Genomic DNA, 26,167 nt, shown 5'->3' with positions numbered 1-26,167 from the left:
CCATCTCTGTATCACATAGCTAATTCTGTTACATCATCGTTGCCAAACCGTGATCTCCATGCCTTACCACTTTACTCTATACTGCACAGTTGCTGTGCTATTCTGCACTATCATAATCATGGTACATTAGAGAATTTTTTTGGACTTCACTGTAAAATCCCACCACCCTTGTAATAAGGTTCTCTTACCACTAATATTTTTCAAAGAATTGACCCCTAGGCTAATTGGCTGTTCACCCATAACGGAGTTCATCAGAGTTCACCCATAATGAAGTTGTATGCTGTAGGTATAAAAAAATCATCTATTTTTTCTTACTCTGAGTATCAAATGAACTTGACCATAACAGCTTTAATATGCTGGCCATATTTCTTTTATAAAAATAGGGCACCTAATCAAAAGAGAGTATGCAGTAGCGCACCTATAATATATTTCAAAGTGATGTACGATTGTATTTTATGTATTACAACTTATGATTAAGTATTGTACCATGTTCCTAAATCAATCCAAATTGCTATTCTCTCAGTTCTTTTCTACAATAGTAAAGGAAACAACCTAACTTAAAAAGCATACCAAGTTGAATTATACTGTAATTTAAACCTCTAGCAGCTAACATTATTTCAGAATAAGACAAGGGTTTACAATTTACCGTGTCTTTTGACTATAAGATGCACCCCAAATTTGAAGGAGCAAAATAGGAAAAAATATTTTTTATTGTTAAAATGAGGGTTCATCTTATAATCCTTGTGCCTCCTATATTAGCTCAATAGAGGGAAGCGGCAGTGGTATAGCAGCTCAGTAAGGTCACAGGAGGCAGTGTAGGCGATGCTGCAGGCTCGAAGGAGGGTGTGTCACAGGCAGCTCAGGAGGGTCGGCAATGCTGCAGGTTCGGAGGAGGGGGTGTCACGGCTCAAGAGGGTCAATGTGCGGAGGGTCATGGGGGCTCGTGGGGTGTCATGGTGGTGGGTGCCACTGATTTGCCGTTTGGCTCAGAGGAGGGAGTGTTGCGGCTGAAGAGAGTCAGTGTGTGGGCGATACTGAGGGCTCATGGGGTGTCGCGGCAGCGGGTGCCATTGATCTGCTGGCAGACTGCGGGCTCCATTGAATTGCCGCGATGGACTTCACGAAAATGGACGCAGAGGCGGCGCATGCGCATATTGGCCTCCGTAGTCATTTTCTTAAAGTCCATCACATCAACCACTGGTCATTCAAAGAGGCCCGCAATGCACTGGCAGATCAAAGGTACCCGCGACTGCGACACCCCACAAGCCCACAGTATCGACGACCCTCCGCTGCCGTACACTGACCCTCCTGAGCTACTCTCCTGCAATGACACCCCCTCCAAGCGCTCCATATTGCTGACCCTGCGCCACCACTGCCTCCCCGGTAAGCCAAATGCAGTTTGTAGGATGCACCCCCATTTTTCCCACAGTTTTGTGAGGATAAAAGTGCGTCTTACAAACTGGAAAATACGGTAATTTAGATGCTTCATGATAAATATATTGTAATATAACTATACTTCATTTATTAAATACTAGCTTAGTAAGATATTTTAAAATGTGTAATGTCAAATAGCATTGTATTGATATATTATCGGAAAGAGAATATGGTATGGACCAGAATATTTTAACTATTTGCTCATCTCTATTCTCTAATATTCTCTAATATTAATCAAAACAGGATACAACAATTGAATGGCATTTTCATAGGTTGAAAGAACTAAAGATATCCCCTTTTAACCATGTCTCTCTGTTTGTCAGGAAGGCTGTCTGAAATGCTTTCAGCATGGAACAAAATAATTTGCTGTATCTTCTTGTTCTTGACTTATGTAGCCTACACACTCCCTCATTAGCCATAAGACCCGAGAGATCAAGAACTTAATGAAACATGATTTCACACAGCAAGAGATAAATGCATAGCTTTGCTGCATATAAAAAAGATCTTTCAATATAAATTGTGCCTTCTAAGTATTTTACATGCCATTCCTCGTTCAGTGTGTTCAGAAAATGAAGTTTAGACGGCTGTTAAAAAGTATATGCCCCATATCAGATGGCCCTCTTATTTAATATTTGTCACAGTGATCACTTTTGACTCCTAAAATATCATATAAAAGTAAACAAATGGAACCCATGTAAGCATCATTTTTTTAAAAAAGGTTTCCCGACTTGATAAACTTTTGCCTGCATGTCCTGTTAGAATAGAAAATAGAAAAATAAGTGTCAGGGGCGGGGGTCAGCTTCCCCGTCATGGGGGCTGCTCGGAGAGATCGCACTCGGATCCGGTGCCTTCTCCTCCGTGGCTCGAGCGGGCCGGACCCGGGGCTCGAGCAGCGCTCCTCGCCCACGAGTGAAAAGGGGGATTGTATTTATTTTTGGGATATATAGAGTTCGTGACGCCACCCACGGGTTGTGGTGATGGTGGGCACCACCGCTGCTGATGATGGGTTTCCCGGGAGAGATGGCAGGGAGCAGCTAGGTGTTGACCCCTCCGTGGGTAGGGGCTGTTGGTCCCGGGGCCCGGTAGGAGGGAGGGTTCCGCAGGATGGGTTTGCAGTGTGCAGTGTTGCGGTGCAGCGCAGCGCGGTGCCGGATGGCACAGGTGTACTCACTCAGACACAGATGGACAGAGTCTCTGGTAAACCAAACGGCTGGATGGACAGGGCCCACCGGCTGCAGTGTTCTCCCTGGATGGGTTGATGGTGGCTGTCGTTTCCTGCACCTGTGTTGTGTATCTTGACTCTAATGCCTGGGCACCGGTAGTCCGCTCCCCGGCGTATACGTGTCGGAGGAGCCCATTTGCCCGCAGACGCTGGCCCTATGGATCTCTGGCCCTTGGTGGTGGCGCTTATCCGGAATGGTTGGGCTGTTGCCTTCAATCGGGCCTTTGGTGGGAATGAACCCCTGAGGTCCAGACCGCAATCAGTAAATTTGACTAAAGGATGGCTTCAAGTCTAGTCGGGGTCTGAGTACCCTGGTGCTTGGCTCCAATCATCTCCCCGGTTCGGTACCGGCGGGCCACCGCCCGACCCCGGTCCTACGGTTCCGCTGACCGTCACCAACTCCTGCAGACGGCCACCACCGTCTGCCAACCTTGCTGGAAGTGCCTGGGCTCCAACCAGACACAAACAGTTTCACTCCTCACTCTCCACTGACCACAACTGGACTCACTACTGTGTTTTTCCCGCCTCCAGGCCTGTGAAATCCTCGGTGGGTGGGGCCAACCGCCTGGCTTCGCCCCACCTGGTGTGGACATCAACCCTGGAGGGTGGCAACAAGGATTTAATGTTTGACTGGTGTGACCTGTCCAGGGAAGGGGGGGTATGATGTTGTGTCTGTGACTACCTGGCTAGTCCAGGGCGTCACATAAGCGCACATAAGGCGATACTGTATTGTGTAGGTATAATAAGGGGGATGAGTGTGGGCTCACTTGTTTGGGTTGTGTATGTAGCGACTTCAATAAATTCTCCTACAATATTCAAGTGCTGCAGTAAAATATGCAGATAGAAAAGAGTCTTCTTCTGCACGAGGATTATGAAGCTGTGGTAGATGCACATTGTTCAATTTTGAGAACTTGTTTAGTACGAACCTGAAATGCGCCAATAAAAACTAATTGAATTATAACCACAGGGTGGAAGCTCCTTGACTACAGCAAAGTGGTCAGCATAAAACATCAATATCCTTCTACTTCTTAATCATCATAAACTATCAGATGATATACACATTTTAAGTGGGCAACCCTATCTGAAAAATAATCCTTGAAAATTAGTCATAGTTTTTAGGCTGGGTTCTATTGTGGCAGTGCCTGTGTGTCCAAAATGGAGTTGTAATACAAGACAGTTCATCATAAAAGAACGAGAATGAGAACAACCCTGAAGCTAGACACCAATCCTTGAATGGAATGGCCCCAGACAATAGGAGCCGGTGATGGGACTCTAGTGACCAGGCCCCTAACCATCAAGGTAACTGCCAAGTGAACAAAGTCAGCTTACCCTGGTGGAGTCTCCCCAAACATCCGAGAGCAAAGGATTCTGCTTTGGAACTAGTGTCTGTCCCTTACCCACCTCCTCTATGAGGAGAAGAGACATAGATACGGAAGCATCTGGGAACATAAGGCTCTACTCTGGCCATAGTAACAGGACCTGTAACCTTCTCCCCTATGAGGAGACTGGATGTGGAGCTGCTGGAAGGGCAAGTGATTTTCACAAGTTGGACTGTAGTGTTAGGCTGAGTTGTACTGGGTCTCCCAGGACAAGTAAGATCAGAAACAGCCTAGTGAGAACTGAGAATCTACAGTATCTGTATTTGACCTGTGCAAATGAAATGTGCTGGTAGATATGAGCCTGCTATATAGTAAATGACGTTGTTGGTGAAAACGAACCTTTGGGTAATGTACTATTGTTTGAAACAGACTGATGATTTCCTTGTGGAAAGAAGTCATCATGTGGTCCTGATCAGTTAATGTCATCAGCAATATGTGGCCTGCATGGTTTTACAGCCCACACAGCACAAGTCCACATATCCAACCCAGTACCAGTTAACGGAGTCGATTCCTCTCCTATGACTACATCCCCACGATACTTTACACTCCAACAATACAACTAACCTCTTCATCACAAATTACATACTTGTAAATCATATGTCAGGTGGTAGAGTATGAATTACAAAGAATGCTTTGGGTGCATGATGTGTTATACAGCTGACTCCCATCTACAAATTCCTATGATCAAGCCACTTCAACACCCTAGAGGTTGCTGTCAATAGAAGCCATAGCAGCTTACCACCTCATCATCCCTTCGTTCCAACACAATAGAGTCATCCAAAAGGATTTGATTTTTAGCTTGTGGTCCAAGGAAGCTTCCCAGACCTGTGATCTTAAAAAATTTAGAAAGCCAAGTACTGCTAGGAGAGCTTTCACAGCACAATACAATGCAATACAAAATATTGAGCGTGTTGCACTATTGTTAGAAAAATTGCAGGCTTGTGTCTCCTAAACATATTTAGGAAATGTTTAAGGTTTTAAAAATAAGAATTGAAATCACCCCTATTTGCCCCTGCAGTTCAAAATAATGAAATATCATATTATTTAACTGTAGTAGAGAAGCTGTACAGTGTTTCATAGATTGTTGAATACTATAAGATGTATATGTTTGTTCAATGGCTGCCATCTAGCAGCAAATCGACTTTATATTAGATATTAGATAAGATATGGCTAACATAGTGGAAGGAAAGAGTAGAACATGGTGGGAAACTAAACAGGAGGGAAGGCTTGAGAGGGGACTAGTTAAGAATAGGGTTCAAGTGTGAGAAGACGTGGTCTTGATGCTAGGGCCAGTCAGGAAGCCCTGTTGTAACCTCAAGAGGTCCGGAGCCTATGGTTCACCCCTACAGGCTTAGAGAATCATCTGGCTACAGAGCCGCCGGAGCCCACAGTCGGATACAGGTGAACAGAGTTAGAGGGAAGGAGGCACAGATCCCCAGAGCTTGATTACAAGATCCAAGATAATGGGGGATAGGTTGAGGACAAGTACCCCACACTGAGAGGAAGGAAGGAAAGCATGGTAATTTCTGCCATAACGGTATGAAGAAAATAATTATTCTGGTTGTCTAAGCGAACTCTGGTGTTGTGTCTGTTACTGTCTACGACGACGACGACCAGTGGGGTGATGAACACCGGTCTGAAGAAACCAGTATGCGTCATGCACCCCTCCCGAAGTCACATCTATACACAGAGGCTCCCTAATGAAGGAGTGTGGTGCCCGAGCAGCCCGGTGCCCCCTTCTTCATAACTTTCAAAGTAAACACCATATATAAAATGAAAGTACAAACAAAAACTGTAAGCAAGTCCTGACAAAAAATAAAAACAAGCCGTCACCCTGCGGTCATGTTTTCTGATTTGTTGAAGCTATTCTTGAATTATTTTATATAGTTCAGATTCTTTTTTATGATGTTATCACAGTCATGACAACTATTAGTACAGAGAAACCTTGGATTACGAGCATAATTCGTTACGGAAGTGTGCTCTTAAACAAAGTTACTCTTATATCAAAGCAAATTTTCCCATAAGAAATAATTGAAACACAGACAATTCGTTCCACAACCCAAAAAAGCTTTGCTTGTCTTGCAAAACGCTCTCAAACCAAGTTACTCTTAAACCAAGGTTCCACTGTATTTTCATTATTAATAATAATAATAATAATAATAATAATAATAATAATAATAATAAAAAAAAAATATTTCTTTTTTGCAAGCCAATTCAAAAAATAAACTTCCAGGATATTATTATGCCAAGCATTATTTCATACAAATGTCTTTTCTTGGAGATCTGTTTATGACACGGGTGGCATTTCAAGTAGTAAAGTTCTTGGCATCAAGGCAGAATAGAAAGGTTATAAACTAATAACGTTCTTTGATCCGTGCCAGGTTTACAGTCAAAAGAGGGCAGTACATGGCACTATTATGGATAACAAGGATACAAATTCTCTGATGGGAACTCTAATAAGTGTAGTAGGAGCATGTTGTAATAAAGAGCACTTGAAAATGGATGAGGTATAACAAAATTATTCATAAAGGGAAATGGAAAAGAATGTCATGCTGAGTGGTTACATGCACTTATAAGAAGCACTAACAAGGTTATATCACTAGGAGCAGAGTGCCAGCGCTGTCTCTTCTGGGCTCCAAACAGCACAAGAAAGAAGCTGTTTTAATCCAGGGGAACAAGTTAGACAATCTAGATTGATGCAAAGTATTTCTACAGGTTTTAAATAATGTAGAAAGAAACTAGCAAAAATCGGGCTCCCCTCCGTCAGAGTAACATGCAGATAGAGGATTTCTTTTGAAGATGTCTTTTCCATCTGAATCATTTGTTGTTCTTTGTGACAAAAAAGCGCAATAAGCAAACAAGCCTAACTTCTGTGATGTTTAAAAATTAAGCGATGGAGAAAGTTGTTGCAGCTGACATCGTAAAAAGATTAAAAAATAAAAACCGGCGTGCGGATATGACTGTATGAACCGAGCAGGTTCAATTTAACATGACATATTTTGGTGCACAGAAAGTGGAATATTTGATTTTCGGCAATTTCTAAGGCTTGTGCTTCAACAGTTAGTTTTTCAACTATATCTGTAATAGTGACACTAATGTGCGGCAGCTGTTTGCAGAAAGTATAAATGCAGATGATTATATAAATGGAAGGCAGGATGATTATAAACCCTCTGACTTTGTAAGTAGATTTTACCTGCAAAATAATGACATGGGATAAAAAGAACAGAATATGAGAGATTTGGAGATAAGGTAAATTGCGGCATATTGCCAACTAGTAAGTACTGAACGCTGTCGCATTAAAACAAACTTGTAATTCTATGATTCAAACAAGTGTGTGTGGGAGACTGGGGAGGTTATTTAATAACTTGAATTATTCTGTGAAAGATAAGTAGTCGCAAATCTGAGTGTTAGATATTTTATTTCACAAGCTTAGCAAAAAAATTAGGATCCATTTGAAATTTAGTGTTAGAAGAATATATAATAAAATCGTTCACAGGTCTCATTCTGCACAAGTTTCACAGAATACAAAACTTTTCGTGCTCCAGAGGATATGACACGGCGGGTATACTAACTACACTCCACTATGCCAACCAACACCCTCTACTTAGGTCATATCCGGTTGAGGCACAGAGTCAACCTCCACTGTCACATCTGCTTCCTGTGTGACATGGCGGTCTATACTCACCGTGCTCCACTATGCTAACCAACGCCCTCCACTTAGTTCATATCCAGTTGAGGCACACAGTCAGCCTCCACTGTCACATCCGCTTCCTGGGTAACGTGGCGGCCTATACTCACCGCGTTCCACTATGCCAACCAACGCCCTCCACTTAGGTCATATCCGGTTGAGGCACAGAGTCAGCCTCCACTGTCACATCTGCTTCCTGTGTGACATGGCGGCCTATACTCACGGTGCTCCACTATGCCAACCAACACCCTCCACTTAGTTCATTTCCGGTTGAGGCACACAGTCAGCCTCCACTGTCACATCCGCTTCCTGGGTAACGTGGCGGCCTATACTCACCGCGTTCCACTATGCCAACCAACACCCTCCACTTAGGTTATATCCGGTTGAGGCACAGAGTCAGCCTCCACTGTCACATCTGCTTCCTGTGTGACATGGCGGCCTATACTCACCATGCTCCACTATGTTAACCAACGCCCTCCACTTAGGTCATATCTGGTTGAGGCACACAGTCAGCCTCCACTGTCACATCCGCTTCCTGGGTAACATGGCGGCCTATACTCACCGCGTTCCACTATGCCAACCAACGCCCTCCACTTAGGTCATATCTGGTTGAGGCACACAGTCAGCCTCCACTGTCACATCCGCTTCCTGGGTAACATGGCGGCCTATACTCACCGCATTCCACTATGCCAACCAATGCCCTCCACTTAGGTCATATCTGGTTGAGGCACAGAGTCAGCCTGCACTGTCACATCCGCTTCCTTTGTGCCAAGGCGGGCTATGCTCACCATGCTCCACTATGCCAACCAACGCCAACCGACAAGGTCACTTACAGTCTTGAGGCCGGATGTGACATAGAACGCCGAGATCTTCAAATAGTTGTAGCACTGTACATGTGATAGCGCTTTCCTGCAGCGGTAATTTTGCATATTCATGCGCACTCCTGTCTTTCACAAGCTACCACTGACCACCAATCTTGGTAAGAGTACATTTTAATTAATGTTCCCTTTGAATTTAAGGCATCTAGTGGTCCACATTGATAATCCTACCTATATTATATAATGCATATTACTATGAAAGGGATCCTTATCTCTACTGGTAGCCCTCTTATGTAATTAGGTCAATATTTTGAAAGTATATATTTGTTATTCCAGATTCCAAATTTTATTAAATTTGCAGTCACTGGGGACAGGGCCATTTTCTAATTGTGTCTATTTTCTATTTGGAAGGAAAAGGAGGGGTGTGCCTAATAATCTGAATGTAGCTTACCGGGGGTGGTGGAGATTGCTCACAGAAGGCAGGAAAGATGCTGTGGGCCACGGACGGCGAGCTATTCTGTGGGCTTGCTGCAGGTGGTGGGCTGTGCTGCAGACGGCATGCTGTGCTGCGGGTTTGGTGGTGGGTGCTGTGCTGCTGTGGTGCGGGTGGTGAGGCAGGGGCCACTGTCGACAGTGTGGGCTTCAAATAATGGCACCTGGCATAGGAGCATGCACATAAGATTTCATCTGTGCACACGCCGCCTCCGGCCCATTGATTCCTGCAGCGGACTGAAGGAAAATGGTGCCTGGAGGTGGCGCATGCGCAGATGAGATCTCGGCTTGTCATTAAACCGAGAGCTCCATCTGCACACATGCTGCCTCATTTCTTTGAAGCCTACACCACTAACAGCATCTGGATGCTCCTCCTGCCTCACAGTGCCCGCAGCGAGCATCTGGGACACTCACTGCACAGCCCACAGCATTGCCCTACTCCAGCACCGCCCCTGCCACCTGCGACCCAGCTACACCACTGCTGCCGCCCACCCTCCGGTTAAGACAGCACTGGATTATAAGATGCTAAGATCCCATTTTTTTTTTCATGTTTTTTCTCTAAATTTGGGGTGCGCCTTATAAAACAAAAAGTATGGTATATAGAACAAATCATCAAAACATCAAAAGTTCAAGACCCACTGGTAGACAAAAAAGTAAAGTTTTTAAAAAAGTTTTAAAAAATTTAAAAAATAATAAAAAATCTAAAAATTCAAATCCTCTCCTTTTCCCTAGCTAAAATGAAAAGAAAACCAAAAACACTTATTTGGTATTTCCGTGTCCAGAAGAGCCTGATCTATTCAAATATTACATTAATTTCCTATACTGTAAACATCGTTAAGGGAAAAAAAGCTGAAACATCAGAATTGTGGTTTTTGGTTGCCACTAGACATAAACGGATTGATCCGCAAAGGATCGAATTTCCTGGAAATCACAGGTTCACTCGAAAGTGTGTGTATGATGGGGAGAGTTTCACAATATCACTGCACTTTCATTTTTTTTCTCATGCATTAGTGCATTATTTGGTAAAGTGAATGATGTGATTCAAAACTTGTACAGCAAAACAAAAACGTCATCGTACGGCTATATGGATGGAAAAATAATAAAAAAAAAATGTAACTGGTGAAAGAGGGTGAGGAAAGAAATGAAGGAGTAAAAATAAAACTTGGCTTTGGCTGGAAAGGGTTAAAGCATAGGTGGGGATGTCATTATAGTATTGTATAAGGCTTTAAATTCCGTTCTCTAGATTATCTGCAGTAGTAAAATCACGAGATCTTCTAGCCCATACAAGCTGATAGACCTGCTTATAGTTGATGCAAGCACTTTTTCTTTCTCTAATATTGGCCATTGGGGAGTTTTCTTTTGAGACTACAGTTTAATTAAAAACCTGATTCAATCTGAGCTTACTACTATAATAAAAACACCTCTATTAGAATTCCCTGGTGGTTATGGCAGATTTAGTCAATTTATATCGAGTTTTCTCATTGGTTTGTCCTGTGTAAACGTCTTATGATGAAACACTGTATCACTGTGTCATAATTGTTTTCCTACTATATTTGCTGTGTTAGGAGACATGTCATACTGTAGTTTTCACGTATGTATAGGATTGAGGCGCCAAGGACCCACCAATATCCGTGATTTTGAGGACCCAACATTCGGTTTGGTACACAAACCTAACTTAATTAAATTGGGTTGTTTGTTTAGTAAATTATTAGACGTTGCCTTTGCCTGTAAATTGTAAATCAAGTCTATTAGCAGTGCTCATTAGACTTCAGAGGGGGCCCCGGAGGATTCTCCTGTTCCCCAATGGGCCAGTTCGAGAGTAAGCATAAGTGAATGTAAAGGGAGGTATAGTCACATATTTTCCTGCTCATGATTAGCACTAATTATTACATGTATGCAACCCATAGTGACCATTTTCGATTGATATCAATAATCTCTGCCATTGCAATTGAAATTAGTCTAACAATGTGATGATCTCCACATATAATAACAAGAAAGGCCACTTGCCCTCTGAAATGCTAATATCATGCTAGTCACTACTTATGGGTAGTACAAACGGTAGAGTAGTCAGGAAAGCCTGGGTCTCTTAACAGGAGGATGCGTATGGACACAGAGAGTACACAGAGGCATAGTCAGGTCACGATTTGAGGGTCGGAATTCTGGGAAGGCACGTAATGGATTCAGGGAGTAAACTGAGACGTGGTAAGGTATCGGTCCAAGGTCAAAAGCCCGTATGTCACCTCAGGAAGGGAGCAGACAGAGATGAGTCAAACAGTCCGGGGTCAGAAAACAAAGATCAGAACACAGGCAGGAACTCAGGCCAACAGCACAACAGCAGAACCAGAATGTACGACTGGCAAGGTTCTGGGAGAACATGGTCACTAAAGAAGAAGAGCAATTACCCAGAAGATGGAACACCTGAGAAAACAGCACCTCCCAGAACAAGCATAAAAGCCAGCGCTGTCAATAAACCTTCTAGCCAGTAGCCCAGAACAACACAGCAGAGCATCTCCTAATGTGCAAGATGCTTTGCATAGAGGAATCATGACAGCTAAAGTATGCAAACAATGAATGCAAGAATATAGATATTCGTCCCTGAAGAAGTGAACACATGAAACATGCGTTGGAGTTGTAGGATCGGACAGACTTCATCTTTGCAGTAAGTTAACTATTTACAGACTTTCTACATTTTAAGAAAACTATATATTTTATAGGATTAGAATAATAATGTACAGACATCTCTCAGTGTAGGACAATTTTTGCCATAATCTGTCTTTTATTGGCTACTATTTAGTTAATGATACTATGCAATATTAATTTTGTTTATATATATATATATATATATATATATATATATATTCTACATTCCTATTCTAATATTGTAAATTATGCACTTAGCACTTTTTTACGTAGGGATGTTTCTCTAAAATTACTTGATACATTGTCATTTTCTGTAAGTCTGTCCAGTCTGTTCACACCTGTACTACTATGTACTTCTGATTATGATTTTTCTTTTAAAAATAATTTTAATAATAATGTATTAATAAAAATTGATATTCTTAGGCCTTATACTTTTGTCCTGTGTTGTTGTCTAAAGGGTGCGTTACACGCTGCGACATCACTACCGATATATCGTCGGGGTCAAGTCATTAGTGACGCACATCCGGCGCCGGTAGCGACATCGCAGCGTGTGACACCAAGGAGTGACGATCAACGATCGCAAGATCGTCCAAAAACGGTGATCGTTGACACGTCGCTCTTTTCCTTAATATCGTTGCTGCTGCAGGTACGATGTTGTTTGTCGTTCCTGTGGCAGCACACATCGCTATGTGTGACACCGCAGGAACGACAAACATCTCCTTACCTGCGTCCACCGGCAATGCGGAAGGAAGGAGGTGCGCGGGATGTTACATCCCGCTCATCTCCGCCCCTCCGCTTCTATTGGACGGCTGCTTAGTGACATCGCGGTGACGTCGCTGTGACGCCGAACGCACCTCCTCCTTGAAGGAGGGATTGTTCAGTGGTCACAGCGACGTCGCTGATCAGGTATGTGCGTGTGACGTTGCCTTAGCGATAATGTTCGCTACGGCAGCGATCACCAAATGTCGCACATACGACGGGGGCGGGTGCTATCGCGCTTGACATTGCTAGCAATCGCTAGTGATGTTGCAGCATGTAAAGTACCCTTAAGTATATTGATAAGGAAATCTAGGTAAAATTTAGATATTTAGCATACAAAAATGGCCATTTTGATACCTTCCCAGTAGCCACGTTAAGGAATACCTCTTATACTGGGAACTTACACTGAAGTGAAGCCTCTCTCTGGGTTACAAACCTCCATGTGTATGGGCAAGTATGAACCTGCTACGAGAGAATAATCACCTCTGGCTAATGGGGGAGTGGTGCACAGTCAAAAGGCATGACTCTGTAATCTAGAAAAAAAAACTGAAGGCACTCCCAAACTCGATTTTGGAAGTGCCCTCAGGTTTTTTGCCTACATGTTCACATATAGACAGGAAAAAAATAGTAATGTCAAACTTAGAGTTTTTTTTATATTTTTTACATCCTGCGGGAACATTTTTTCCGGTATTTTTGGAGTGAGTTTGCTGCACTGAAAGTTAGTGGGACTAATAATATTACACACCCCACTTTTTAGTTATTTATTTTTTTAAAAAGTTTAAAATAGGCAATAAATTTCATTCAACTTCACAATTGTGTCCCACTTGTTGTTGATTCTTCACCATAACATTCAAATTTTTATCTTTATGTTTGAAGCCTGAGATGTGGCTAAAGGTTGAAATATTCAAGGGAGCTGAATACTTTTGCAAGGCACTGTAAATAAAAGTTCTACCATACATTAGATTTTTGAAAAATTTTTGGCAAAGAAAAATAAAAATTACACAGTAATTTATACTACATATAAAGCTTGATCCAACAACATCATTGAAAAAAATAAAAAGGTTATGACTGCTAAAAGTGGAGAGGCAAAAATGGGAAAAAAAAGGGCTGGTCATTAAGTACCTTTCAGGTCTGGTCATTAAGGGGTTAACACCTCCAAAAACCGTTGTGTGAACAAAGCCTAATAATAAGGCAACGCCATGTACATTAAACTGGCATAGTATTACGTTAAATCATTGCTGTACTGTCTTATGGAGCATTAAGCACACCCCAAGTCATCATTTGGTTCCTCAAAACGAAAGTCTTTTTATGTACGTGGATCATGAAATTATTCTTTTTGAAAGAATCTTACAAAAATGACACATGCTAAAACAACGGAAAGACATTTTGTATTGTAAAAGTGTATTGTAAACTATAGCAAAGTAGCACAGAAGGTGCAATAGGGCGCTCTAAAGTGCCATTAAAGTGACATTATTTATTGCGAGTGGAAATATATAGCTGTGATGGAAAATGTATTTGCCGAGCCAATAACACTTAAAATCGCACATTAGACATTTGCCTCTACACTAGATAGTCAGTACTTGACATAATGTGATTTGTACAACTCTCTTCAGACACCAGGCTTGGAGCTGCGCTTCAACATTTTGTCCCTTAAAACATCCCTTTCATCTAAAGCAAAGACCTGTCTACAATAGCAGTACAAGTAAATTGCATTTTGGTTAAAACATTAATTTTTAATAGGCCAGGAATGCATTTGATGTACTTACTTAATTCAGCAACACCACTTTGAGGCTTTGGAAATGATTCCTAAATTTGAATCATTTCAATATGCAGTGACAATTTAATCTTGTGGGGTTAGAGATCTAGCCTTTCAGCTAAGAGTAAGAATAGATATCCCACAGCAAGAGAAGCCAAATATCATTTAATCTGGTTCATCTGGCAGCCATCGGAGAGCGCCTTGACACTGCTTTCTACTCTACAAAGTGCATTAAAGCCGGCTAAACACATTAATGGGTCTAGTGTAATTGTTGCAGGTACGAATACGCTAAGGACATCTGAAGGGCTTAACTTTGATAGGCATATACTTACTCTCACGTTCAGGGTCATCTTTTAATATGTACAAATGAACCTAAAGGACAATGTGAAATGTAAATTCTAGCACTTTCTATAAGATAGAAATAAAATAACACAATATCTGAAGAGAACTTATCAACAGAACCTAATATATACAATGAATATAAAAAAGCTACAAGTCCATATTAAAATGGCAGTTTTTGTAATGTAAAACAATCATATCAAGAAGAATCATTTCAGGTTTTTTTACACCTTTAGGCCCGTTTCACACGTCAGTGAAAAACAGTGACGTTTTTCACTGGCGTGTAAAACTGATTCACGGCACACGTGGGTTGTCTAAGTGCAATCCGGGCTCCGTTCTCCGTGGCCCGTGATTGCACTTAGAAAACTACTCACCTGTGCGCGCTCCCGCTGTCCATGGTGCTGATCGCTCCCGCGGTGCAGCATCCGGCCGGCGGTGACCCTCGCAGCAGCTGCTTCCGGGTCGGCTGTGTCGCGCATATTCATTATAATAATAATAATAATGAGCCGGCTCAGAAGCAGCAGGGAGAACGGGCTGCAGAGGACATCGCTGGATGCCGGGTGAGTTAAAATGTTTTTTATTTTAAAAGCATGTTTTTTTCTGGCCCGTGTTTCACGGACCACACCACTGCGTGGTCCGTGGAACATCAGTGATGCCAGAAAAAAATGGACATGTCTCCGTGCGGCAATCACGCACACGCGGGTACGCCGCACGGAGACACGTGCAGTGAAAAATCACTGACGTGTGAGCAGACCCATTCATTATAATGGGTCTGCGTATGTCAGTGATTCTGGTACGTTTAAAAAAAAGCACAAATGTACCAGAATCACTGACGTGTGAAAGAGGCCTAAAAGGACTGGTCCGAAACCATAAGTGAATTTCAAATTAAATGTCTATCTAATTAATACAATAATGAAATTACTTTTCTAATTTACTAAAATTACAAATTCCTTACTGGTTGCATATTATTTTTACTTTTTTTACTCTGATGACATTTAATTTGAAAATGTTCACATTATGTGAATAACAAAGCTGCATGTCATCAAGGGACTAGTGTTCAGTCACTACCAAAAGCTGCTGTTCTTACCTTAAGTGTCATTCTCCTACACGTGGCGGATACGTTCAGACCAACAGATGTCTGGCGCACAACAAAAATACAACAAATAATAAAATGAGGGTGAACACCGGGGACACAATAACAACGGTGGGCCCTAGCTCTAGTCAGAGGGGTAGATTGGACACCTCCTATGATAACCTGCAGCTACTCTCCTAGCAAGGCCCTACAGAGTCTCCGCAACCGTCGCTGAACAGGAACCTGAGACCCTGAAAAAACCCTGTAGTTGTCCTGGCTTGTTTGTTGGCAGTTGAGAGACACTAGCTTCACTGCTGATCTAAGATGACACAAGGAAAAGTAATATAAACAGGGGAAACAGCAACAAAAGGATAAAGCCTAGCTTCTGGGACACTTCTTCACAGCTCCTTCCACAAAGGGGGCAAGAATACAAATGGATTTGTATAAGCAGCAAAGATTGCTAGGAAACCTAGCTACTTAAATACAAAGCGTGCTGCCACAGAGCAGCTGCAGCTAGCTAGCAGCAAAATTGACATTAACTGTTTCAGCACCAAGAGAAACAAAACAACATGTAAATGTAGAGTTCCAGATGGATTTGAGAGGCTCCAGTACTAAAGCTGTCACTAGTCTCCAAAAACAGGGCAACGACCATGACACTTAGATGAAGCATCATCAGTAACCTCCATTTCAGAGTCTAGGCTAGTCCCTGCTTTGTTGAGCATATGCGGATTCCAATTCCGGTGCATTCTAGGTATGCGCTGCCTGTATTATATACCTTTGAATGCTGACTGACATTGTGCTCTCTTGCAGAGACTGCACTGTATGAATTGAAAATGATAGAATTCAGCAAGCAGGGAGAACAGAGACAAGCCAAACCTCAGAAACAGACATTATTGTAAGCAGGAGCCAGGAATGCAACACCCAATAAGGTGTCTCAGTGGTGACTCGAACAGGATTTTATTGTACGGAAACAGGGAATTAGAAAAGGAATGGGTAAGCGGAAGGTGGTACAGAAATTAGAAGTAAACAAATCAGATGTCAATTGGCAATAATCACAGTTACAATTGACTGATCAGTTGCATACACTCACTAGAGATAATAGTAAAGAAATTCTCTTAACATTAACCCAATTCTGATCCTTCCACCTGGGGAGCATCAGTGTTGCCTTATTTGTAATCACGGTATACAATTAAGCAAGAAAATATAAGCTGTATATAAGTCTATCTATGTTAAGGGTACACTAAACTTGGTGCACTTACTATTTTGTTCCAGTACCATACGTCAAGGTGGCAAGTAATGGCCTGGCTCACTTGGAGACTGCACAAGAGGAAATGTTCATTTCGTGGTCTTTGGTTCTCAAAGTTCAATATTCAGTACTTTACCGTATAGTCTGATCCTTCTCTGGAGACGTTGCTCAGTGTTCTGGTTTCAATGTTTGACCACGTAGTTTATTCCTCTTTTGGTGACGGTCATCAGTGTTTGGTCTTTTGGTACCTTTGGAGATGATATTCGAGTTTCTCTGGTTACCGAATCAGTATTCAGTCTTCTTGTTCCTGTTGAGACAGTAATGCTCAGGTATTCTTTGGACCCATTAACCTTTCAGATGATTCCACTACAGACAACATAAGCCTTCTCTGTTGCATACACGTCTGCTCTCATGGAAAATGTGGCGCCAACTGTGTCTCTTTATCATAATCCACAGTTGTCACCTGACCCGGCACCCCCTTCTAACACTTCCTTCGAGGAAACACACTCCGTATGGTTCAGTACCTGTCGATTTTGGTTTACCGGTAGAAAGCGATGATGATCAACAAATGCTGTGGAGCATTAAACATGAACGTCTTCTGTCAGCCACCTCCTTACATCTCTACTTTCTTTTGATTTGTTCACATTTCTGGCCCTTTTGCTTAGTGCTCTGCCATATAAACTCATCCTGTGCGAAGTTGTGGGCAGGATACCAGCATTGGCATGCTCAGTTCTATGAAGTGTGAACTTTTCTTGTCACCCTGTGGCGAGTCACCTTTCAGTGATAGTCCAAATTGTTCTTTGGGTGCTTAACCCAAACCAGCACCTGATCTCCTGGTTGAAGGGGCACCTTTTGCACAGGAGTTACATCAGGCTGATCCATCTCCTGAAATTTTTGCTCCACCAAACTCCTCAATGTTTGTAGTCGAAGTCGATGTTCTCTCCTCCAGGTACTAACATTACCTCTTGTGCAATCCTCTTCAGGGCCGAGTTCTAGCTTAGTGAATTACTGGCCATTCTGACCAAAAAGCAGCACTTAGGGGGTATATCTAGTGGTGTTGTGGACTCGATTGTTGTACACTCACACTACTTCCAAGAAGAATTTGGGCCACCTCATTTTCCAGTCCTCCTCTATTGTTTTCAACATCTGCAGCATCATGTTAGAGAGCTCACAGGCGCCATTACCTTGAGGGTGGTAAGTTATTGTTTGAGACTTATCAATGCCATAGAGTTGATGTAATTCCTCCATGACTTTTCCATGAAAGCAGTGCCCCTTGGTCAGAGGGTATGCTCTTCAGGCTAAATAAACAGAATGGACCGGCCTTTGGCACTGAAGGACCAGACTTTGGCACCTCTGGCTGTCTTCCACAGCAGTTTATGCAATGGGACTTCAGTCTTGGCAAAGTCCTTAATAAACCTTTTTTAGTATCTGGACTTGACCAAGAAGGCTTTCAACTCTCTTAGTGCTGTAGGTGTAGGACAATTTTGCACCACAGCCACATTTTCATTTGTGGAATTTACCCCTTTGCTATAGACAGTATACCCCTTCATCTGGAACAGATGATATTTCTGGGCTTACTCTTCAACCCATGCTTTTGACCCTGTTCCAGCTCCTGCTTGAGTCTGATGAGATGTTCCTTGAGGGTAGCAAAGGTGATAATGTCATTGAGATATATCAATGGTGTCTTGAAGTTCAAATCTCACAGAAATTTTTCCATTAAATGTCGGAACGTCTCATGAGCAATGGGGAGTTGAAATGGCACCCAGTTGAACTTAAATAGACCCATGGTGAGAATGAAAGCCATCTTTGACTGATCTTGTTCAGTCATGGGTATCTGACAGTAGCCACTAGACAGATCAAGAGAGCTGAAACACTTAGTTTTTCCCAGGGGAGACAGTAACTCTTAAAACCATACAAGCATTCAACTGGGTTTAGGCTACACAGAATCTCAGCATTCCTTACTAGTGATGAGCGAGTACTAAAAAGCTCGGGTGCTCGAGGCTCGGGCCGAGCATCCCAAGATACTCGTGTACTCGGCCCGAGCACCGAGCCCAATGTTATCCTATGGGAGACCCGAGTATTTTTATGAAATGACCCCCGGCAGCATGTAGAAACCCTAAAAATGGCACAAAAGTCTCAGAAGAGTGCTCAAATGACATGGCAACAGCATGGGGAAGACCCCTTGAAGCATTTATCACTCAAAAGTCACAGCTGTGAACAATTTTGTCCGCGTTTTACGCCATTTTTACGGACTCACCAGAAAACCTTCCAAAATGACACCAAAATGAATTTTCATGGCGGAAATGTTAAGGGCACATACCCAATAGTGAGATAGAGCTGGTGTATGTTACTTTTGGAGATTACATGAAAGATTTTACGTGAAAACATTGTGTGGCACTTTGATGTCCCTGAGAAGAGACGTACATGAAGGCCTCTTGAGTCTAATGTGCCCATTTTGAGGAAGTGGGTATATTGTAGTATAGCCCTTTAGCAGGGCAGCCAAAAATTGGCATGCTCCACATTGTCCCTGGATAAAGACGTGCATGAGGGCCTGTAACCCTGAAGTGCCCATTGTAAGGAAGTGGGTCTATTGTAGTATAGCCCTTTGGCAGGGCAGCCAAAAATTGGGAGGCTCCACGTTGTCCCTGGATAGAGACGTGCATGAGGGCCTGTAAACCTGAAGTGTCCATTGTCAGGAAGTGGGTCTATTGTGGTATAGCCCTTAGGCAGGGCAGTCAAAAATTGGGAGGCTCCACATTGTCCCTAAATAGAGACGTGCATGAGGGCCTGTAAACCTGAAGTGTCCATTGTCAGGAAGTGGGTCTATTGTAGTATAGCCCTTAGGCAGGGCAGCCAAAAATTGGGAGGCTCCACATTGTCCCTGGATAGAGACGTGCATGAGGGCCTCAAAACATTGTTCCCATTGCAAAGGAGCGGGTCTCCTGTCATTGTAATGTCCATTCTGAAAGAATGGGAGAAAAAATTTACCACTGGGGGTATACCTGAAACAAAGGCCTAACTATTGTAACGGTCATCATGGTGGCGCTTGAGGAGAAGGAGGAGCAGTCCAGCGATTATCCAAAGTCCAGAAGTGTGTACCCATGGGTGAGTGGAGGTACATGGCAAATTCCCATTACAAACTTTAAATTCCGCTCTCATTTGCTGGTGGTGTGGTGAAGTCTGGCCCAATCCAACCCTTGTTCATCTTGATCAGAGTCAGCCTGTCAGCATTTACAGTTGACAGGCGGGTGCGTTTATCTGTAATGATTCCACCTGCGGCACTAAAAACACGCTCTGACAAAACGCTAGAGGCAGGGCAGGCCAGGACTTCCAAGACGTAGAGAGCCAATTCATGCCACGTGTCCACCTTGGATACCCAATAATTGTAAGGCACAGAGGAATATCGGAGTACAGTTGTTCGATCTGCAAGTTACTCCTTGAGCATCTGGGCAAACTTAGGATTTCTTGTGGCACTACCTCGCACCTCAGGGGCTGTGGTACGTGAGGGGCTGAGAAAACTGTCCCACATCTTAAAGACTGTTCCCCTACCTCTGGCGGATTGGACTTGGGCCCCTCTCGGCTGTACGCCTTGGTTGTCCACTGATTCCTGACCTATGCCGCTAGCGTTTTGTGAGGGGAATGCTTTGCCTACTTCCGTAACTATGGCCTTCCGGAACTACTGCATTTTGGCTGACCTCTCCGCCTCGGGAATAAGAGACATAAAGTTCTCCTTGTAGCGTGGGTCTAACAGTGTTACCAACCAGTAATGATTGTCGGCCAAGATGTTCTTAACGCGAGGGTCACGAGACAGGCAGCTTACCATAAAGTCAGCCATGTGCGCCAGACTCTTAACAGCCAGTATTTCAGTATTCTGACCAACACGATGACTGAACATGCTGTCCTCCTCCTCCTCCTCCTCCTCCTCCTCCTCCTCATCTATCCTGTCCTCTGGCCAGCCACGCTGAACCGAGGATATGACTGGTGTGCATGTCATATCCTCAATTTGGCCGGAGAGTTGCTCCATGTCTTCATGCTCCTCCTCGTCATAGTCCTCCACTGCACATTGTGATGAGACGAGGCTGGGCTGTGTGTTATCACCCACACCCACTACTGTTTCTTGCTCCAACTCATCGCGCTCCGCCTGCAATGCATCATGTTTGTTTTTGAGCAGAGACCGTTTTAGAAGGCAGAGAAGCGGTATGGTGACGCTAATAATGGCGTCATCACCACTCACCATCTTGGTGGAGTCCTCAAAGTTTTGGAGGATGGTACATAGGTCGGACATCCATCTCCACTCCTCAGGTATGTGTGGAGTTTGACCCATTTCCCGACGGCTTAGGTGATGCAGGTACTCAACAACTGCCCTCTTCTGCTCACATATCCTGACCAACATGTACAGAGTTGAATTCCAACGCGTGGGGACATCACACACCAGTCTGTGAGCCGAAAGATGCAAACGGCGCTGAAAGCCGGCAAGGCCGGCTGAAGCAGTAGGTGACTTTCGAAAATGTGCAGACAGGCGGCGAACTTTTAACAGCAGATCAGACAGCTCTGGGTATGACTTTAGAAACCGCTGAACCACGAGGTTGAGCACATGGGCCACGCATGGAACATGTGTCAGCTGGCCTCGCCTCAAAGCCGCCACCAGGTTCCGGCCATTGTCACACACGACCTTTCCTGGCTTTAGGTTCAGAGGTGTGAGCCAGTGATCTGCCTGCTGTTTCAGAGCTGTCCACAACTCTTCTGCATTGTGGGGTTTGTCACCTATGCAGATTAGCTTCAGCACAGCCTGTTGCCGCTTCGCCGAGGCAGTGCTGCAGTGCTTCCAGCTTGGGACTGGTGTGGAGGGTAAAGTGGATGAGGATGCGCAGGAGGAGGAGGAGGCTGAAGAGCATGACATTCCGGAGCTGTAGAGTGTGGGTGAAACCCTGAGTGAGGTAGGGCCTGCAAACCTTGGTGTGGGAAGGACGTGTTCCGTCCCTCGCTCAGACTGGGTCCCAGTTTCCACAATATTAACCCAGTGTGCTGTCAACGAGATTTAGCGGCCTTGCCCACAAGCACTTGTCCACGTGTCTGTGGTTAGGTGGACTTTGGGTGAAACAGCCTTGTTCAGGGCACGTGTGATGTTTTGTGACACGTGGTTATGCAATGCGGGGACGGCACACCGGGAGAAATAGTGGCGGTTGGGGACTGAGTATCGTGGGACAGCTGCCACCATCAGGTCGCGGAATGCTTCTGTCTCCACCAGCCTAAAAGGCAACATTTCCAGCGCAAGCAGTCGCGAAATGTTAGCATTTAGAACTGTGACATGTGGGGCGTTGGCAGTGTATTTGCGCCTGCGTTCAAAGGTTTGCTGAATGGATAACTGAACGCTGCGCTGGGACAAGGACGTGCTTGATGATGGTGTTATTTCTGCGTAGGTAACTGCAGGTGCAGGACCGGAGGAGGCTTGTTCGCAGGCAGCATGGACAGGGGATTGGCTCGCATGCACAACAAGCGAAGACATAGCAGTGACATCAGCAAGCACTGCTTCTCGACTCTGTTGTACTTCCCACAAAGTCGGGTGCTTGGCTGACATGTGCCTGATCATGCTGGTGGTGGTCAGGCTGCTAGTTTTGGTACCCCTGCTGATGCTGGCATGGCAGGTGTTGCAAATGGCCTTTTTAGAATCATCTGGAGCCAACTTAAAAAACTGCCAGACTCGGGAAGACCTAACATTTGTACAGGCACCTTGTGTCGTGTTGTTGTTCTGGGGAACGGTTGCCTGACTTCTGCCTGGAGCCACCACCCTGCTTCTTACTGCCTGTTGGGATGCTACGCCTCCCTCCCCCTGTGCACTGCTGTCCTCGCTCTGCATCTCCTCCTGCCAGGTTGGGTCAGTTACTGGATCATCCACCACGTCGTCTTCCTCTTCCGCACCCTGCTCCTCCTCCTGACTTCCTGACAATTGTGTCTCATCATCGTCCACCCCTTGTTGAGACACGTTGCCAACTTCGTGAGAACGTGGCTGCTCAAATATTTGGGCATCTGTACATACGATCTCCTCATGACCCACTTCAACATGAGCTGGCGAGAGGCCAGAATGTGCGAATGGAAACGTGAACAGCTCTTCTGAGTGTCAAAGTGTGGGATCAGTAATGTCGGAGGACGTGTACTCAGCCTTGTGGTAGGAAGGAGGATCAGGTTCTGAAATGTGCGGTGCAGTATCACGGCTACTGACACTTGACCGTGTGCAAGACAGAGTGTTTGTGGTGGTGCCAATCTGACTGGAAGCATTATCCGCTATCCAACTAACAACCTGTTGACACTGGTCTTGGTTCAAGAGCGGTGTACTGCTGCGGTCCCCAAGAATTTGGGACAGGACGTGCGAGCGACTAGATGTGGCCCTTTGTTGTGGTGAAATTAGAGCTTGCCCACGACCTCGGCCTCTGCCTGCACCACCATCACGTCCACTTCCTTGTTCGTTGCCAACGCCCTTGCGCATTTTGCAATGCTGTGCTGACGTGTATTCACTAGACTTGTGCGTTATATCCAAGTTAGTTCAAAACGCACACAAGTGCACCTGTACGCTGCCACCGACAGGCACACACGTGCGGTTTTTAAATGCAAGCACGGACGCACTAAGAACCTAACAGGTTTTTAGGAGCGACAATTACTGAGAAGTCTGACACTATCAGCCACTGCTGACGTGTATTATTCACCAGACTTGTGCGTTATATAATAGTTTGTGCAAAACGCACACAAGTGCACCTGTACGCTGCCACCGGCAGGCACACACGTGCGGTTTTTAAATGCAAGCACGGACGCACTAAGAACCTAACAGGTTTTTAGGAGCGACAATTACTGAGAAGTCTGACACTATCAGACACTGCTGACTGACGTGTATTATACACTACACTTGTGCAATATATAATAGTTTGTGCAAAACGTGCACCTGTACGCTGCCACCGACAGGCACACATGTGCGGTTTTTAAATGCAAGCACGGACGCAATAAGAACCTAACAGGTTTTTAGGAGCGACAATTACTGAGAAGCCTGACACTATCAGACACTGCTGACTGACGTGTATTATACACTACACTTGTGCGTTATATAATAGTTTGTGCAAAACGTGCACCTGTACGCTGCCACCGACAGGCACACACGTGCGGTTTTTAAATGCAAGCACGGACGCACTAAGAACCTAACAGGTTTTTAGGAGCGAAAATTGCTGAGAAGTCTGACACTATCAGGACTGTTTTAGACTGTGTACACCAGCCCCAGATATGATGAAGGCTGGTATACGGTCACCACTAGGAATGGCTATATACCCTGCCTGCCTGCCTGCCTGTATACTGCGACAATAGTCCTGACAAGGACTCTTCTGGTCACTAGCCTGTATTCCGACCTGGCTATACCCTGCCTGTATACAGCAACAATAGTCCTGAGAAGGACTCTGCTACTGTACTCCGACCTGGCTATACCCTGCCTGCCTGTATACAACTATAATAGTCCTGAGAAGGACTTCTGGTCACACTGTTTGCAGCCCTGCTCCGGAACTAACTATAAAGGGCCGCAAAGCTTTCCCTGAAGCAGCAACACTCTCCCTGCACTGACTGTCTGGATGGCTGTGTGCAGAGCACAGCGCGCCCGCCGGTATAAAGGCTCGGTCACGCTGTGCAGGCCGGCCAATCACTGCAATTCCACAACTAACAGGGCTGTGGCATTGCAGTGGTCTGCCAGCCAATCCCTGCATGAGGGCTGGCTCTCAAAAGAGCGCAAACATGCAGGGATGAAGACCACGAGTACAGCACGAGTATCGCGAGATTACTCGGTCCCCGCCGAGTAGCCCGAGTACAGTGATACTCGTGCGAGTACCGAGTAGTAACAAGCATACTCGCTCATCACTATTCCTTACCAATAAAATAGGTGCAGCTCAGGCACTCTCACTCTCCCATATTTCCCCATTGTGCAGCATATGTGACAGTAGGTCTTTCATCTCTTGGTACATCTAAAGTGGGATCTGTCGCTACCTTTACCTAATGGAGGTGATATTCCCCTTCAGGATTTTAAGTTGGATGGCCTTGGTGCAGCCAAAGTCATCATCATGGTGTGCAGACACCTCTTGATACTGTCTCAACAGCTCTTCGACCTCTCCTACTTGTTGTGGAGTGAATTTCATCACATTTGCTTTCATCTGTTCCAGAATGTCCTGGCCAGCTTTCACCTCATTCCTCTGGTGTTTCTAATCAAGAGACACAGCCAGAGTCCACAGATCCCCTTTTACTGGAGTAATTTGTATAGCATCCAGTCAGGTGAAATCTTCTGGCGTTACGTAAACTTGGGTCACTTTTTTTTTATGGATTAGCTGCAAGCTCTTTCCACTCAGATTCAGGCACCTCAACAGCACTTGTCCTTGATGCAAAGTGGCCAGTGTGCGGTCAACCAAGAGTCTGGGTATCTTTTCTCCTCCTTCTGGGGGCTTGACCTGCACAACCACTCCTTGCAACGGTAACTATGCTTGGGCCATCATAGTGAGTTTGGTTTGTCCCAGGGGCAGCGTCAAAGCAGAATTGGTGGACACCACCACTTTTCCTAGAGGTTTGGCAGCAGCAGGTAACTTTTGGATCTGGCTGACCCGGATAAGTTGCAGAAATCTTTTTCTAATTGAGTAATGTTGTATGACTCAGGAACAGCTACACCCTATGCTAGAAACTGCCCTACCTCTCTCAAAACATTCTTCCGAGAGTCATGGTAGATCCACCTCAGCAGGAGCCTTTTATTAGCACAATCCCTTTTCATTCAAGATTCTTCCCACAGATATGTACCTTCGCCCACACCATACTAATGAAAAGGATAGGCAATGAATTAGCAGTGCCAACACAAGAATTGCGTACCATCTTTGAAATCGAGTGGACGCAGTCAGTAGGCATTTAACAAAGGGGTGTCATAAGCACAGGGAGCAGGTTCTATATTTGAACCTTTAATTCAGCGCTGAGGCAGCGAGTACCTAGCCTGGGATCAAATAAGATATCGTGGCACTCCTGGTATATGTCGGCGTGCACAGGAAGGGTCCAAATGCAGAAGATAAGAAGTAAAGCCAGGCAATTCATGATGAATACAAAACGTGAATTTATTTATGCAGCAAATTTAGAGAAAATTAAAGAAACATGTTTTGGTCCAGTATTATACCTTCAATCAGTTTCACGTGCTGCTGGAAGAGAGTTGCCTGCATAAGTGGCATAAGAATGAAAGCGGTGTCTGTATACTTGCTGTTTCTTCTTCGGACCCCCGAGGAAGAAACATTAAACGTGCATGTCGGGGCACGTTACACCATACGCA

Source organism: Anomaloglossus baeobatrachus, chromosome 8 (assembly GCF_048569485.1).
Source record: "Anomaloglossus baeobatrachus isolate aAnoBae1 chromosome 8, aAnoBae1.hap1, whole genome shotgun sequence".
Lineage (NCBI taxonomy): Eukaryota > Metazoa > Chordata > Amphibia > Anura > Aromobatidae > Anomaloglossus > Anomaloglossus baeobatrachus.
This window is presented reverse-complemented; position numbering follows the sequence as displayed.